This window comes from Schistocerca nitens, chromosome 2, assembly GCF_023898315.1.
Source record: "Schistocerca nitens isolate TAMUIC-IGC-003100 chromosome 2, iqSchNite1.1, whole genome shotgun sequence".
In the NCBI taxonomy this organism is placed as follows: Eukaryota; Metazoa; Arthropoda; class Insecta; order Orthoptera; family Acrididae; genus Schistocerca; species Schistocerca nitens.
This window is the reverse complement of record NC_064615.1, coordinates 367,808,715-367,824,167: the sequence shown is the minus strand read 5'-3', so window position 1 is coordinate 367,824,167 and position 15,453 is coordinate 367,808,715. Positions and strand designations below refer to the sequence as shown.

The following is a 15,453-nucleotide window of genomic DNA, read 5'->3' as shown; positions in this document are numbered from 1 at the left end:
GACACACTTCCTAGATGATCGTTGCTGCACGGAATAATTCTTACGGCACCGACGCCTTCAGGAGTCGTCTTCTGGAGGTTTTGCTTGCAGTCTATTCCGCAATCTTTTCGTTATGAGTTGGTGTTTCGGATTCCCGATGTTCTTTTGTTTATTGCATTTGCCTTCCCTTGACACTGAGAAACCACATGACGAAAGTGAAACACCACCGTCTGTTCATCTGCAGAGCGCGATGAAATTATTCACTCTATATTCATTGCCTTTAATATTCTTCCCAACAGTGGTGAGCGCTGCCTTCAGAAAGCGGTATTCTTTCTGATTTACATGAAAGTTTGTGTTCCTCGGAGCTGGACTGCTTGGGATGACCTTCATCGCTACCAGCAGTTGGCTCGTTGGTCTAGGGGTGTGATTCCTGCTTTGGGTGCAGGAGGTCCCGGGTTCAAATCCCGGACGAGCCCTGCCGTTTTGACCGTGCGGAAGAGTAGGTGGAGCTCACCCACGTTTGCAGCTCTGCAATGAAGAACAAATGCCTGCCGCAGCACGCTTTGTGTAGCACTACGGTCATGAAGGGACCGTTTGGTATGGCAAGAATCTGACACCAGTAAATTACATAGGTCGATTGCTGTAGAAGAGCCGACAGTAATCTTGCATGCAACGGAAAAGAAAGGTTGTCTTTGCAGGACAATTGCACCGTGAGTGGAGACGAAGCTCAATCGTGGAGCAGTCTACCTACATCTGATTAGCGACGACGACAACCAAAGGGTGGGATACAAGACTGAGCGTAGATAAGAGTTTCTCAGTATTAGTTACCTTCACACTTCAACAGAGCTGTGACAAGGCGAGTGCAGTAAGCTCTGGAAAGCCAGTATGAAGCGCACTTGAAGTAGTCCTGAAGAAATGGATTATAAATTTTGCCGGCCAGAATGGAACTATGAGCGTTCTGAGTTACTGAATACCGGTGCACTATGGGAGCAAGAGCATTTGACAGTAAAATGACGCGATATCCGTGTAGCACACGACATTTATTATCCCTGCATACGCAGACGTGACGTTCTCTCGGAAATGGAATCCGAAAACGGGTTTAAAAAAGTCGTGCTTCCGCCCGGGATCGAACCGGGGACCTTCTGCGTATAAAGCAGACGTGATAACCGCTACACCATGGAAACGACGGCTCTGCTGCTGTGCTACCTGGAAACCCGTAGTAGCAACAGATTTTTCCTGCGTAAGCAAGGGCATCGGCTACGAGCTCCGTCCGATTCTAGAAGATGCTATAGTAAAAGACATCGATAAAAACAATCAAACCGCAACAGCCAGGGAGAACGCTGGGTGAGCAGCAGCTCTGCATGGTGTTACCAAGAACGGAGGCGTCAGTCATGTGCAGCGCTTAGCCGTAACGAACAGGCTCGTTGGGGTATGATTCGTGTTTCGAGTGCAGGAGGTCCCGGGTTCAAATCCCGGACGAGCCCTTGCGTTTTGTGCAAACGTGTGGCAACTACCGGCATGCCGGCGGCTGTTCCGCGCATTCCCAGCCCTCCAGGTAAGCACAAAAACCAAGTGGCCGATTCTGAAAGAGTTTCATGTATCATTTGAGCCATCTGCACCCTGGTGGTGGGACGTTTGAAATTGATTTAAATGGTCACAGTAGAGATTGTAGCAAGTGTCTTGTTGAGTGCGACGAAAGAGTGTTTCCGCCCGGAATCGAACTGGGGACCTTCTGCGTGTTAGGCAGACGTGATAACCGCTACACCACGGAAACTGCTACGCTTTGAGCTCCACATCTGACACAACTTGTAGGACGATCGCAACTTTGGCGTAAAAATCACTTTGCGGAAACGCACAATGCAGGTATTTCGCATTTGTATGCAACAATCGACAGCACCGTTGCCTGTCTGAATGCCATCACGAATAAGAGCCCAAGAAGTCGTCGGAAAAGCTCGCGGCCGAGTCCTCAGTAGCATCAGCTACTCTTGCTTTCCGTACGAGGTACCGTCAATTCGCGCAGTCGCTATTGCAAATGATGTCATCAAAAGCAATCACTTCGTTAGCGGCAAGGAGCCTGGGCTCAGCGGAGGCTCTACATGGAGGCCCCGACAGGCCACCGCTGGCACGCCGGCGCCTGGACCCACGACCCTTAATGTCGCTGTAGTCGATGTACTTCTTAATATCGCGTTTGGAAGAAGCAAACCACGTGTAAATCACACAGTATTTTAGTGATGATATGGAAACGCAAATGTAGAATAAGTAGAACAAACATGGAGGCCCCGACAGGCCACCGCTGGCGCGCCGGCGCCTGGACCCACGACCCTTAATGACGCTGTAGTCGATGTACTTCTTAATATCGCGTTTGGAAGAAGCAAACCACGTGTAAATCACACAGTATTTTAGTGATGATATGGAAACGCAAATGTAGAATAAGTAGAACATTATATAAAATTTGTTGTGTGGTCGAGCGGTACCCACCCCTCGCTCTTCCCAGATTATCGTTGCTGCACGGAATGATTGTTAAGGCAGCTACGGCTTCAGAGTTCGTCTTCTCGAAGTTTTGCTTTCGCAGTACATCTCGCAATCTTTTCGTTATGAGTCGTCCGTTTCGGTTTCCCGATGTAGTTTTGCTCACAGCTCTCGACTTCTCTTAACCCCGAGCCACCACTAGCCGAAAATTCCGCACTGCAATCTGGTCAATCTGCAGAGCTCGATGAGAGCATCGCGGTCGTTCCTGAGCTGATGAAACGGCCGAATCTGTAGTTGTTCCCAGATCTCTCCCACAACAACGGCCTCCCGGACGCATGGATTACAGGAGTACGCCACTACTCCCAGCCAGACAAATGCATTTGAAAGCAGAATAACATGACCTACACGCAACTCCTATTTTTGTGTCTGACCTACTTTTAATGATACTGTGGTCTATTTACTTACTACTATCGCTGCTGGACGAAGCAGACCGGGTGAAAGCCACACGGCATTCTTGTAACGAACAGGTAATGGAAATTTAGGTAAAACAATATCAAAAAAAGTTGTGTGGTGGAGCGACACACTTCCTAGATGATCGTTGCTGCACGGAATAATTCTTACGGCACCGACGCCTTCAGGAGTCGTCTTCTGGAGGTTTTGCTTGCAGTCTATTCCGCAATCTTTTCGTTATGAGTTGGTGTTTCGGATTCCCGATGTTCTTTTGTTTATTGCATTTGCCTTCCCTTGACACTGAGAAACCACATGACGAAAGTGAAACACCACCGTCTGTTCATCTGCAGAGCGCGATGAAATTATTCACTCTATATTCATTGCCTTTAATATTCTTCCCAACAGTGGTGAGCGCTGCCTTCAGAAAGCGGTATTCTTTCTGATTTACATGAAAGTTTGTGTTCCTCGGAGCTGGACTGCTTGGGATGACCTTCATCGCTACCAGCAGTTGGCTCGTTGGTCTAGGGGTGTGATTCCTGCTTTGGGTGCAGGAGGTCCCGGGTTCAAATCCCGGACGAGCCCTGCCGTTTTGACCGTGCGGAAGAGTAGGTGGAGCTCACCCACGTTTGCAGCTCTGCAATGAAGAACAAATGCCTGCCGCAGCACGCTTTGTGTAGCACTACGGTCATGAAGGGACCGTTTGGTATGGCAAGAATCTGACACCAGTAAATTACATAGGTCGATTGCTGTAGAAGAGCCGACAGTAATCTTGCATGCAACGGAAAAGAAAGGTTGTCTTTGCAGGACAATTGCACCGTGAGTGGAGACGAAGCTCAATCGTGGAGCAGTCTACCTACATCTGATTAGCGACGACGACAACCAAAGGGTGGGATACAAGACTGAGCGTAGATAAGAGTTTCTCAGTATTAGTTACCTTCACACTTCAACAGAGCTGTGACAAGGCGAGTGCAGTAAGCTCTGGAAAGCCAGTATGAAGCGCACTTGAAGTAGTCCTGAAGAAATGGATTATAAATTTTGCCGGCCAGAATGGAACTACGAGCGTTCTGAGTTACTGAATACCGGTGCACTATGGGAGCAAGAGCATTTGACAGTAAAATGACGCGATATCCGTGTAGCACACGACATTTATTATCCCTGCATACGCAGACGTGACGTTCTCTCGGAAATGGAATCCGAAAACGGGTTTAAAAAAGTCGTGCTTCCGCCCGGGATCGAACCGGGGACCTTCTGTGTGTAAAGCAGACGTGATAACCGCTACACCACGGAAACGACGGCTCTGCTGTTGTGCTACCTGGAAACCCGTAGTAGCAACAGATTTTTCCTGCGTAAGCAAGGGCATCGGCTACGAGCTCCGTCCGATTCTAGAAGATGCTATAGTAAAAGACATCGATAAAAACAATCAAACCGCAACAGCCAGGGAGAACGCTGGGTGAGCAGCAGCTCTGCATGGTGTTACCAAGAATGGAGGCGTCAGTCATGTGCAGCGCTTAGCCGTAACGAACAGGCTCGTTGGTCTAGGGGTATGATTCCTGCTTCGGGTGCAGGAAGTCCCGGGTTCAAATCCCGGACGAGCCCTTGCGTTTTGTGCAAACGTGTGGCAACTACCGGCATGCCGGCGGCTGTTCCGCGCATTCCCAGCCCTCCAGGTAAGCACAAAAACCAAGTGGCCGATTCTGAAAGAGTTTCATGTATCATTTGAGCCATCTGCACCCTGGTGGTGGGACGTTTGAAATTGATTTAAATGGTCACAGTAGAGATTGTAGCAAGTGTCTTGTTGAGTGCGACGAAAAAGTGTTTCCGCCCGGAATCGAACTGGGGACCTTCTGCGTGTTAGGCAGACGTGATAACCGCTACACCACGGAAACTGCTGCGCTCTGAGCTCCACATCTGACACAACTTGTAGGACGATCGCAACTTTGGCGTAAAAATCACTTTGCGGAAACGCACAATGCAGGTATTTCGCATTTGTATGCAACAATCGACAGCACCGTTGCCTGTCTGAATGCCATCACGAATAAGAGCCCAAGAAGTCGTCGGAAAAGCTCGCGGCCGAGTCCTCAGTAGCATCAGCTACTCTTGCTTTCCGTACGAGGTACCGTCAATTCGCGCAGTCGCTATTGCAAATGATGTCATCAAAAGCAATCACTTCGTTAGCGGCAAGGAGCCTGGGCTCAGCGGTAGCTCTACATGGAGGCCCCGACAGGCCACCGCTGGCACGCCGGCGCCTGGACCCACGACCCTTAATGTCGCTGTAGTCGATGTACTTCTTAATATCGCGTTTGGAAGAAGCAAACCACGTGTAAATCACACAGTATTTTAGTGATGATATGGAAACGCAAATGTAGAATAAGTAGAACAAACATGGAGGCCCCGACAGGCCACCGCTGGCACGCCGGCGCCTGGACCCACGACCCTTAATGTCGCTGTAGTCGATGTACTTCTTAATATCGCGTTTGGAAGAAGCAAACCACGTGTAAATCACACAGTATTTTAGTGATGATATGGAAACGCAAATGTAGAATAAGTAGAACATTATATAAAATTTGTTGTGTGGTCGAGCGGTACCCACCCCTCGCTCTTCCCAGATTATCGTTGCTGCACGGAATGATTGTTAAGGCAGCTACGGCTTCAGAGTTCGTCTTCTCGAAGTTTTGCTTTCGCAGTACATCTCGCAATATTTTCGTTATGAGTCGTCCGTTTCGGTTTCGCGATGTAGTTTTGCTCACAGCTCTCGACTTCTCTTAACCCCGAGCCACCACTAGCCGAAAATTCCGCACTGCAATCTGGTAAATCTGCAGAGCTCGATGAGAGCATCGCGGTCGTTCCTGAGCTGATGAAACGGCCGAATCTGTAGTTGTTCCCAGATCTCTCCCACAACAACGGCCTCCCGGACGCATGGATTACAGGAGTACGCCACTACTCCCAGCCAGACAAATGCATTTGAAAGCAGAATAACATGACCTACACGCAACTCCTATTTTTGTGTCTGACCTACTTTTAATGATACTGTGGTCTATTTACTTACTACTATCGCTGCTGGACGAAGCAGACCGGGTGAAAGCCACACGGCATTCTTGTAACGAACAGGTAATGGAAATTTAGGTAAAACAATATCAAAAAAAGTTGTGTGGTGGAGCGACACACTTCCTAGATGATCGTTGCTGCACGGAATAATTCTTACGGCACCGACGCCTTCAGGAGTCGTCTTCTGGAGGTTTTGCTTGCAGTCTATTCCGCAATCTTTTCGTTATGAGTTGGTGTTTCGGATTCCCGATGTTCTTTTGTTTATTGCATTTGCCTTCCCTTGACACTGAGAAACCACATGACGAAAGTGAAACACCACCGTCTGTTCATCTGCAGAGCGCGATGAAATTATTCACTCTATATTCATTGCCTTTAATATTCTTCCCAACAGTGGTGAGCGCTGCCTTCAGAAAGCGGTATTCTTTCTGATTTACATGAAAGTTTGTGTTCCTCGGAGCTGGACTGCTTGGGATGACCTTCATCGCTACCAGCAGTTGGCTCGTTGGTCTAGGGGTGTGATTCCTGCTTTGGGTGCAGGAGGTCCCGGGTTCAAATCCCGGACGAGCCCTGCCGTTTTGACCGTGCGGAAGAGTAGGTGGAGCTCACCCACGTTTGCAGCTCTGCAATGAAGAACAAATGCCTGCCGCAGCACGCTTTGTGTAGCACTACGGTCATGAAGGGACCGTTTGGTATGGCAAGAATCTGACACCAGTAAATTACATAGGTCGATTGCTGTAGAAGAGCCGACAGTAATCTTGCATGCAACGGAAAAGAAAGGTTGTCTTTGCAGGACAATTGCACCGTGAGTGGAGACGAAGCTCAATCGTGGAGCAGTCTACCTACATCTGATTAGCGACGACGACAACCAAAGGGTGGGATACAAGACTGAGCGTAGATAAGAGTTTCTCAGTATTAGTTACCTTCACACTTCAACAGAGCTGTGACAAGGCGAGTGCAGTAAGCTCTGGAAAGCCAGTATGAAGCGCACTTGAAGTAGTCCTGAAGAAATGGATTATAAATTTTGCCGGCCAGAATGGAACTACGAGCGTTCTGAGTTACTGAATACCGGTGCACTATGGGAGCAAGAGCATTTGACAGTAAAATGACGCGATACCCGTGTAGCACACGACATTTATTATCCCTGCATACGCAGACGTGACGTTCTCTCGGAAATGGAATCCGAAAACGGGTTTAAAAAAGTCGTGCTTCCGCCCGGGATCGAACCGGGGACCTTCTGCGTGTAAAGCAGACGTGATAACCGCTACACCACGGAAACGACGGCTCTGCTGCTGTGCTACCTGGAAACCCGTAGTAGCAACAGATTTTTCCCGCGTAAGCAAGGGCATCGGCTACGAGCTCCGTCCGATTCTAGAAGATGCTATAGTAAAAGACATCGATAAGAACAATCAAACCGCAACAGCCAGGGAGAACGCTGGGTGAGCAGCAGCTCTGCATGGTGTTACCAAGAACGGAGGCTTCAGTCATGTGCAGCGCTTAACCGTAACGAACAGGCTCGTTGGTCTAGGGGTATGATTCCTGCTTCGGGTGTGGGAGGTCCCGGGTTCAAATCCCGGACGAGCCCTTGCGTTTTGTGCAAACGTGTGGCAACTACCGGCATGCCGGCGGCTGTTCCGCGCATTCCCAGCCCTCCAGGTAAGCACAAAAACCAAGTGGCCGATTCTGAAAGAGTTTCATGTATCATTTGAGCCATCTGCACCCTGGTGGTGGGACGTTTGAAATTGATTTAAATGGTCACAGTAGAGATTGTAGCAAGTGTCTTGTTGAGTGCGACGAAAAAGTGTTTCCGCCCGGAATCGAACTGGGGACCTTCTGCGTGTTAGGCAGACGTGATAACCGCTACACCACGGAAACTGCTACGCTCTGAGCTCCACATCTGACACAACTTGTAGGACGATCGCAACTTTGGCGTAAAAATCACTTTGCGGAAACGCACAATGCAGGTATTTCGCATTTGTATGCAACAATCGACAGCACCGTTGCCTGTCTGAATGCCATCACGAATAAGAGCCCAAGAAGTCGTCGGAAAAGCTCGCGGCCGAGTCCTCAGTAGCATCAGCTACTCTTGCTTTCCGTACGAGGTACCGTCAATTCGCGCAGTCGCTATTGCAAATGATGTCATCAAAAGCAATCACTACGTTAGCGGCAGTCGCAGTCTACTCGCGGCTGGCGAGGTACGCGGACGTGCGCTGTTTACGTGCTCGCTGTTCCGGGCCAGCGCCGCGGCGAGTGGTGAGTAAACACGGTGGGACTGGCTGTTTCTCGAGGAAGTTAGTCATGCACGCGTGGTAACGATGGAATCTAATTTCCGGAAAAACACACTGAAATTTAGTTTCGACGACCATTATGCACGACCTAAGCCATACGAAATAGAGGCCTTTTTGCGCGATGTAGTGAAGTTACAATTTGACGACGTTATCGGGATCCATTTGTCGATAGTTAGCCGAACAGTCTATGTGAAGATGGCGAACACGGAATGCTGTGCACGGGTGATAGCCTCTTCGGGTGGTCGATTTAAGTTCACCCATTGTGACGGTAACGTGGGGAATGTGACGGTTGAAATGGCGGGACTTGGCGTCAGGACCATTAGGATCTTTGAACTTCCGTTTGAGGTGCCTGCAGGGCAGATAAATACTGTTCTTACTACATATGGCACGGTCTTAAGTAATATAGCGGAGAAGTGGACAACTTTCAATACCTTCCCTGTTCTAAATGGGGTGCGGCAGGTAAAAATTGATCTTCGGCGTCACGTCCCTTCATATATATACGTCGGTGGATGTAGAGCCATTGTCATGTATGACGGGCAACCCCGAACGTGCTCAGGTTGTGGTAAGGAAGGCCTTGTTCGCTCGGACTGCATGCAGAGGAAGATAGCGCAGTTACCAGTGGGAGAAGCCGTAAGCCCTGCGACTATGCAGACGTTGCCGGTAAGTTACGTTGCAGCAGTCAGAGGACCGGAACTTGACCACTTACCAGTAGAGGAGGCGGCTCCTCGCACGTCACCACCTGAGAACCACGATGCGCCCATGGTCGCGAACCGGATAGAGGCGACAAACTTATCCGCTGCCCCGTTGGAGCAACGGGTAACTCCCGATGACGAGGGCCATGCCACAGTTGCTGCGGCTGAAACCGTCGTGCTCCAGGATTTGGAGGACCCGCAGGAACCGGCCCTGACCGTCTCTTCAGATAGTGAGATGAGCCGCCCTCGGCACTCACCCCGCAGACGCAAAAAACAACGGATTGCGCCCCCGAACGCGGACCAGTCGGCGAAGGAGGTGCGTGAAAAGGCTCAGCGGGTTGCCCGCACTCTTGGAGGAACACCGGTCGCACAGGACGATGGCATCCACCAGGTCCTCATTCCGGCAGGCATTCTTGCGACGACCGAGCCACCTAACCCACCCACCGAACAGATGGTAGTGTACACGACACGGGAGGTGACCCAGCATGACATACCCATGCAGACATTTGACGGCGACACGACGTCGGTTGGACTCCGGGAGACCGGCGACTGGGCCGATGATGTGGAAAGCGTTCCACCAGGAGGGGACTTGCATGACGACCCTATGGTTGGTGTGGGGACAGCGATAGTGCGCGGGGTAGGAGATGATACGGATGGGATTCCCACCCGCCCCAGTGAACAGTAATCTATAGTGCGTGTGATCACAGAAAAGGCCTTCCCTTCCATCAGCGAATGACTTCTGCACAAGCGTACAGGATAGGGACTGTTAACATCAACAGTATCAGCAGCAATCTCAAGCTGCAGACCTTACGTGACATGTTATACGCCGCCGAACTCGACGTGGTCTTACTACAAGAGGTGAAGAACATAGACCTCGCCACGATTAGTGGATATATAGCCTTCACTCATCCCGGGACTGTGCAAGAACTTGGAACAGCCATCCTTACAAAGGAAGGGATACTTGCGACTGACGTAGAGTACCTCCCAACGGCGAGAGGCATGGCGCTCACCATTTACGATACTCGTATTGTCAACGTCTATGCCCCTTCAGGCACTGGTAACAGACAACAACAGGCGGCATTTTTTAAAGATGCTATTGCACCGTTGCTTGTAGGCCATTACGACCACATTATATTCGGTGGCGACTACAACTGCGTCCTATCCCCGAAAGACCAGACGCCACATTTTAACACTTGTCCGGATCTAGCGGCTATAATACGGGACTTTCATTTTATTGATACCTGGGAACACGTCAATGGCGATAGGCCAGGATTCACGCATGTCACGACTCACTCCGCCAGCCGACTAGATCGTATTTACGTAACGCTGGATTTAAGTCGCAGACTTTTGCAGTCGGAGATATGGCCGACCGTCTTCTCTGACCACGCGGCGTACATTTGTACAATCAACCTCCAACGACAAGGGACGTACCGTGGAAGAGGATACTGGAAGTTGAATGTATCCCATTTGGACGAACAGGCATGCCATGAACTCTTTGCTGCGTCTTGGACAGCTTGTGAGAGAAGGTTTTCTCAATATGCCTCGGCGTTGGAGTGGTGGCTAACTTGTGCAAAACCGACAATTAGGAAGGCCTTTATGAGATACTCCCGTGAAAGGAAGGTGTGGTACTCCAGGACGGTCGAGTTCTATTTCCAGGTCCTTCGCGACTTATACCGCCCGGACGCGTCGATTATAGACAATCACCAGGAAATACAACGGATAAAAGCCACGATTACGGATTTGACACGTCGAAAGCTCATCGGGTGCAAAGCCAGGGCGCGCCTTCGTGACGGTGTCGCAGGCGAGCAACCTTCCATCTATCACGTGCTTAAGGAGCGGACGGGTCGCCGCAGGAAACTAATCACTGAACTACGGATGGAGGACGGACGTTTGTTGTTGCAGCAGCGTGAGATATCAGCTGAGCTGAAGCACTACTATGCGACGCTTTACGCCGCTGGCCCTGTGGATCGCGAGGCAATGGAGGCTTTACTGACGGGTATAACCCGCAAGGTGAATCAGACGGAAGCAAATCAATTGTTGGCTGAACCAACTGAAGAGGAAGTAGAAGATGCGCTGCTGACGGGCCCTGAGAACAAGTCACCTGGTCCAGACGGCCTACCGGTGGAGTTCTATCGCACATTTAAACGACTGCTGTTACCGAAACTGACGTTCATATGCCGGGAATTAATGGACCCCGACCAAGACATCCCGCGACACTTCAGTGAGGGCCTGATCATACCGGTTCCTAAGTCGCCATTGGCGAAATCCGCAAAACACTACCGCCCGCTCACACTTTTAAACTGTGATTATAAGATCTTTGCAAGGATTATAGCTAGGAGATTCAAACCGGTGATGAAAACGGTCACAGCCCCGCCACAAACGAGTGTCGGTAAAGGCCGCAACATTCACGACACCTTGTGTGATTATCGCGACATCATAGCGATAGCTGCCGCCTGTCGCATTCCGTGCGCCTTGGTTGCTCTCGATTTTGACAAAGCATTCGACCGCGTAAACCATGAGAATTTACTGAAAACCATGCAGACAATGAACTTCCCCCACCGTTTCCTCACCATCATCGCACGTCTGCTGCGCCACTCCCAGTCCACGATTTTGCTCAACGGGCGATCAGTGGGGCCGATAACTATCGAAAGTTCGGTCAGACAGGGCTGCCCTATGTCGATGGCGCTGTTTGCTATCGCCATCGAGCCACTATTAACAGCGCTGAACACACGCCTCCAGGGTGTCCTGATGTATGGTCACGAGTTTGTATGCCGCGCCTACGCGGATGATGTGGCCCTTCTTGTGCGAACCACGGCTGAGATACGACGGCGATGGACATAGTAGAGCTGTATAGGAAGGCGGCGGGGGCTCAGTTGAATGTAATGAAGTCCGGTGTCCTGAACATCGGCCGTGGCTTGAGGACCCCCATTCCTGGACAGATCAAGGTGATCACGGTCATGAAGTGCTTGGGAGTGAAATTTACTCGTGACATCCGACACACAATAGCAATCAATTATAAAGATTTACTAAATACCGTGCGCGCGAGCATACGTAAACATACCCTCAGGTCGCTGGACGAAATATAACGCGTGGCCTTGGTGAATGTTTATCTCGTCTCTAAAATTAACTATGTGGCACGCGTACTCCCACTACCCCTCCCGATGGCAAGCAGATTATTAGCTGCCTTCGGCCACTTTGTCAGCCGCGGCCACATTTTCAAAGTGACGTATTCTACGTTGACTCTCCCGACGACGTCAGGTGGTCTCAACCTCATCGACGTCTATACGAAGACACGGGCCCTGTACGTCAGTTCTACATATAGCAGATGGAAGAATTCGCCTAATAGTATCACCAATTTTCTATTGAACGAAATTAAACCGGCTAATCTTGACGCGCCTGTGGATGTTCATCACATACCAGACGACCTTCACCATCTCAAGCAATTTTTGATTGACTATAGCTACATCCGCATGGGGATGCCAGAGGCACAAATAGTCACAGTGCGAGCAGTGTACAAATATTTGATGACGACGCACGCTCGAAACAGTATTGAAGATAAGTACCCTGAGGCAGTCTGGCCGCGTATATGGAGAAGTGTTCATCATCCACATTTGCCAACGGGGGCGAGAGCATTGTGGTATTACGTGGTCAATAGGAAACTTCCCACGACTTCCCGACTACATTCCATACGTTTGGCTGATGCTTCCCTTTGTGCAACCTGTAACGTGCAAGATACTGATGAACACCAATTCGTATGCGGTACGGCGCATGACATCTGGAAAGCGGTTAGAAACCTCTTGGCATTTCTACAACGCACGTCCCCGCAAGCCATCACCCTTAAGAGTCTACTTCTACCGGACGATGACCTCTACCCTACCACGAAACGTAATGCCGTAACATGGCTGAAAGGACAAGCAATATATTATATTTTTACACACTCAGAACGTAGTATTGGAGACTTTTCGACATATTTACAAACACAGCACGATGGACTTCGCAAAATTCCACATTATAAACAGGAATACGCGAATTTTCTCATCAAAGCGATCATGGATCCCCCACAGACTTGGAGAGTGTAAAGCTAAGAGTAGACAAGCCAGGAAAGTACAGAGACGAGAACCAACGATTAAACAAGACGAACATGCACAGGTGTGAACAACTTGCAACACGAGAAGCCGACCTTTACAGTTTTCCGACGTACGGGGAACACTAAAGTAAAGTTGCCACAGGTAATTCGAGAAACATAACGAACGAACACAGTGCCGATGGAGACGGCACATACAGAGGATTCCTTCCCGGAGGTGGCATTAATGGGTATAAGCCACTCCTCCTATTGTTTTCATTTCCTTTATGTTATAACAGTTAAAACTACAAAACAAAAAAATAAAAAAAAAATAAAAAAATTAACAAAACTAAAAAAACAAAAATAAAAAAAAGAAATACAAAAAAAATAAACACAATCAAATTCAAAATAAATTAAAAAACTCATAAATTTACAGCGTGGAAGCTAGCCGAAGAAGGCAGAAAAGGTGAGCGATTGGATGGGCTGTGTGGGGAGAAGGGAGGCCAAAAATAAAATAAAATAAAAAAAAAGGGGGTATGATTCCTGCTTCGGGTGCAGGAGGTCCCGGGTTCAAATCCCGGACGAGCCCTTGCGTTTTGTGCAAACGTGTGGCAACTACCGGCATGCCGGCGGCTGTTCCGCGCATTCCCAGCCCTCCAGGTAAGCACAAAAACCAAGTGGCCGATTCTGAAAGAGTTTCATGTATCATTTGAGCCATCTGCACCCTGGAGGTGGGACGTTTGAAATTGATTTAAATGGTCACAGTAGAGATTGTAGCAAGTGTCTTGTTGAGTGCGACGAAAAAGTGTTTCCGCCCGGAATCGAACTGGGGACCTTCTGCGTGTTAGGCAGACGTGATAACCGCTACACCACGGAAACTGCTACGCTCTGAGCTCCACATCTGACACAACTTGTAGGACGATCGCAACTTTGGCGTAAAAATCACTTTGCGGAAACGCACAATGCAGGTATTTCGCATTTGTATGCAACAATCGACAGCACCGTTGCCTGTCTGAATGCCATCACGAATAAGAGCCCAAGAAGTCGTCGGAAAAGCTCGCGGCCGAGTCCTCAGTAGCATCAGCTACTCTTGCTTTCCGTACGAGGTACCCTCAATTCGCGCAGTCGCTATTGCAAATGATGTCATCAAAAGCAATCACTTCGTTAGCGGCAAGGAGCCTGGGCTCAGCGGTAGCTCTACATGGAGGCCCCGACAGGCCACCGCTGGCACGCCGGCGCCTGGACCCACGACCCCTAATGTCGCTGTAGTCGATGTACTTCTTAATATCGCGTTTGGAAGAAGCAAACCACGTGTAAATCACACAGTATTTTAGTGATGATATGGAAACGCAAATGTAGAATAAGTAGAACATCATAAAAAATTTGTTGTGTGGTCGAGCGGTACCCACCCCTCGCTCTTCCCAGATTATCGTTGCTGCACGGAATGATTGTTAAGGCAGCTACGGCTTCAGAGTTCGTCTTCTCGAAGTTTTGCTTTCGCAGTACATCTCGCAATCTTTTCGTTATGAGTCGTCCGTTTCGGTTTCCCGATGTAGTTTTGCTCACAGCTCTCGACTTCTCTTAACCCCGAGCCACCACTAGCCGAAAATTCCGCACTGCAATCTGGTCAATCTGCAGAGCTCGATGAGAGCATCGCGGTCGTTCCTGAGCTGATGAAACGGCCGAATCTGTAGTTGTTCCCAGATCTCTCCCACAACAACGGCCTCCCGAACGCATGGATTACAGGAGTACGCCACTACTCCCAGCCAGACAAATGCATTTGAAAGCAGAATAACATGACCTACACGCAACTCCTATTTTTGTGTCTGACCTACTTTTAATGATACTGTGGTCTATTTACTTACTACTATCGCTGCTGGACGAAGCAGACCGGGTGAAAGCCACACGGCATTCTTGTAACGAACAGGTAATGGAAATTTAGGTAAAACAATATCAAAAAAAGTTGTGTGGTGGAGCGACACACTTCCTAGATGATCGTTGCTGTACGGAATAATTCTTACGGCACCGACGCCTCCAGGAGTCGTCTTCTGGAGGTTTTGCTTGCAGTCTATTCCGCAATCTTTTCGTTATGAGTTGGTGTTTCGGATTCCCGATGTTCTTTTGTTTATTGCATTTGCCTTCCCTTGACACTGAGAAACCACACGACGAAAGTGAAACACCACCGTCTGTTCATCTGCAGAGCGCGATGAAATTATTCACTCTATATTCATTGCCTTTAATATTCTTCCCAACAGTGGTGAGCGCTGCCTTCAGAAAGCGGTATTCTTTCTGATTTACATGAAAGTTTGTGTTCCTCGGAGCTGGACTGCTTGGGATGACCTTCATCGCTACCAGCAGTTGGCTCGTTGGTCTAGGGGTGTGATTCCTGCTTTGGGTGCAGGAGGTCCTGGGTTCAAATCCCGGAGGAGCCCTGCCGTTTTGACCGTGCGGAAGAGTAGGTGGAGCTCAC

The 15,453-nt window shown here is 49.4% G+C and overlaps 12 non-coding genes across 12 annotated transcripts; 5 read left to right on the top strand and 7 right to left on the bottom strand.

The window, feature by feature from the left end:
• Positions 1-383: 383 nt before the first annotated feature.
• Trnap-ugg (transfer RNA proline (anticodon UGG)) lies at positions 384-455 on the top strand. The gene has a single exon. It is a non-coding gene; the product is annotated as a tRNA-Pro (tRNA).
• Positions 456-1,090: 635 nt separating this feature from the next.
• On the bottom strand, positions 1,091-1,163 carry Trnai-uau (transfer RNA isoleucine (anticodon UAU)). Its single transcript has one exon. It is a non-coding gene; the product is annotated as a tRNA-Ile (tRNA).
• A 517-nt stretch (positions 1,164-1,680) lies between these two features.
• Trnav-aac (transfer RNA valine (anticodon AAC)) lies at positions 1,681-1,753 on the bottom strand. Its single transcript has one exon. It is a non-coding gene; the product is annotated as a tRNA-Val (tRNA).
• Positions 1,754-3,408: 1,655 nt separating this feature from the next.
• Positions 3,409-3,480, top strand: Trnap-ugg (transfer RNA proline (anticodon UGG)). The gene has a single exon. It is a non-coding gene; the product is annotated as a tRNA-Pro (tRNA).
• Positions 3,481-4,115: 635 nt separating this feature from the next.
• Positions 4,116-4,188, bottom strand: Trnav-uac (transfer RNA valine (anticodon UAC)). Its single transcript has one exon. It is a non-coding gene; the product is annotated as a tRNA-Val (tRNA).
• A 234-nt stretch (positions 4,189-4,422) lies between these two features.
• On the top strand, positions 4,423-4,494 carry Trnap-cgg (transfer RNA proline (anticodon CGG)). The gene has a single exon. It is a non-coding gene; the product is annotated as a tRNA-Pro (tRNA).
• Positions 4,495-4,711: 217 nt separating this feature from the next.
• Trnav-aac (transfer RNA valine (anticodon AAC)) lies at positions 4,712-4,784 on the bottom strand. The gene has a single exon. It is a non-coding gene; the product is annotated as a tRNA-Val (tRNA).
• A 1,655-nt stretch (positions 4,785-6,439) lies between these two features.
• Trnap-ugg (transfer RNA proline (anticodon UGG)) lies at positions 6,440-6,511 on the top strand. Its single transcript has one exon. It is a non-coding gene; the product is annotated as a tRNA-Pro (tRNA).
• Positions 6,512-7,146: 635 nt separating this feature from the next.
• On the bottom strand, positions 7,147-7,219 carry Trnav-uac (transfer RNA valine (anticodon UAC)). The gene has a single exon. It is a non-coding gene; the product is annotated as a tRNA-Val (tRNA).
• Positions 7,220-7,453: 234 nt separating this feature from the next.
• Positions 7,454-7,525, top strand: Trnap-cgg (transfer RNA proline (anticodon CGG)). Its single transcript has one exon. It is a non-coding gene; the product is annotated as a tRNA-Pro (tRNA).
• A 217-nt stretch (positions 7,526-7,742) lies between these two features.
• On the bottom strand, positions 7,743-7,815 carry Trnav-aac (transfer RNA valine (anticodon AAC)). The gene has a single exon. It is a non-coding gene; the product is annotated as a tRNA-Val (tRNA).
• A 5,974-nt stretch (positions 7,816-13,789) lies between these two features.
• Trnav-aac (transfer RNA valine (anticodon AAC)) lies at positions 13,790-13,862 on the bottom strand. Its single transcript has one exon. It is a non-coding gene; the product is annotated as a tRNA-Val (tRNA).
• Between the last annotated feature and the right edge of the window lie 1,591 nt (positions 13,863-15,453).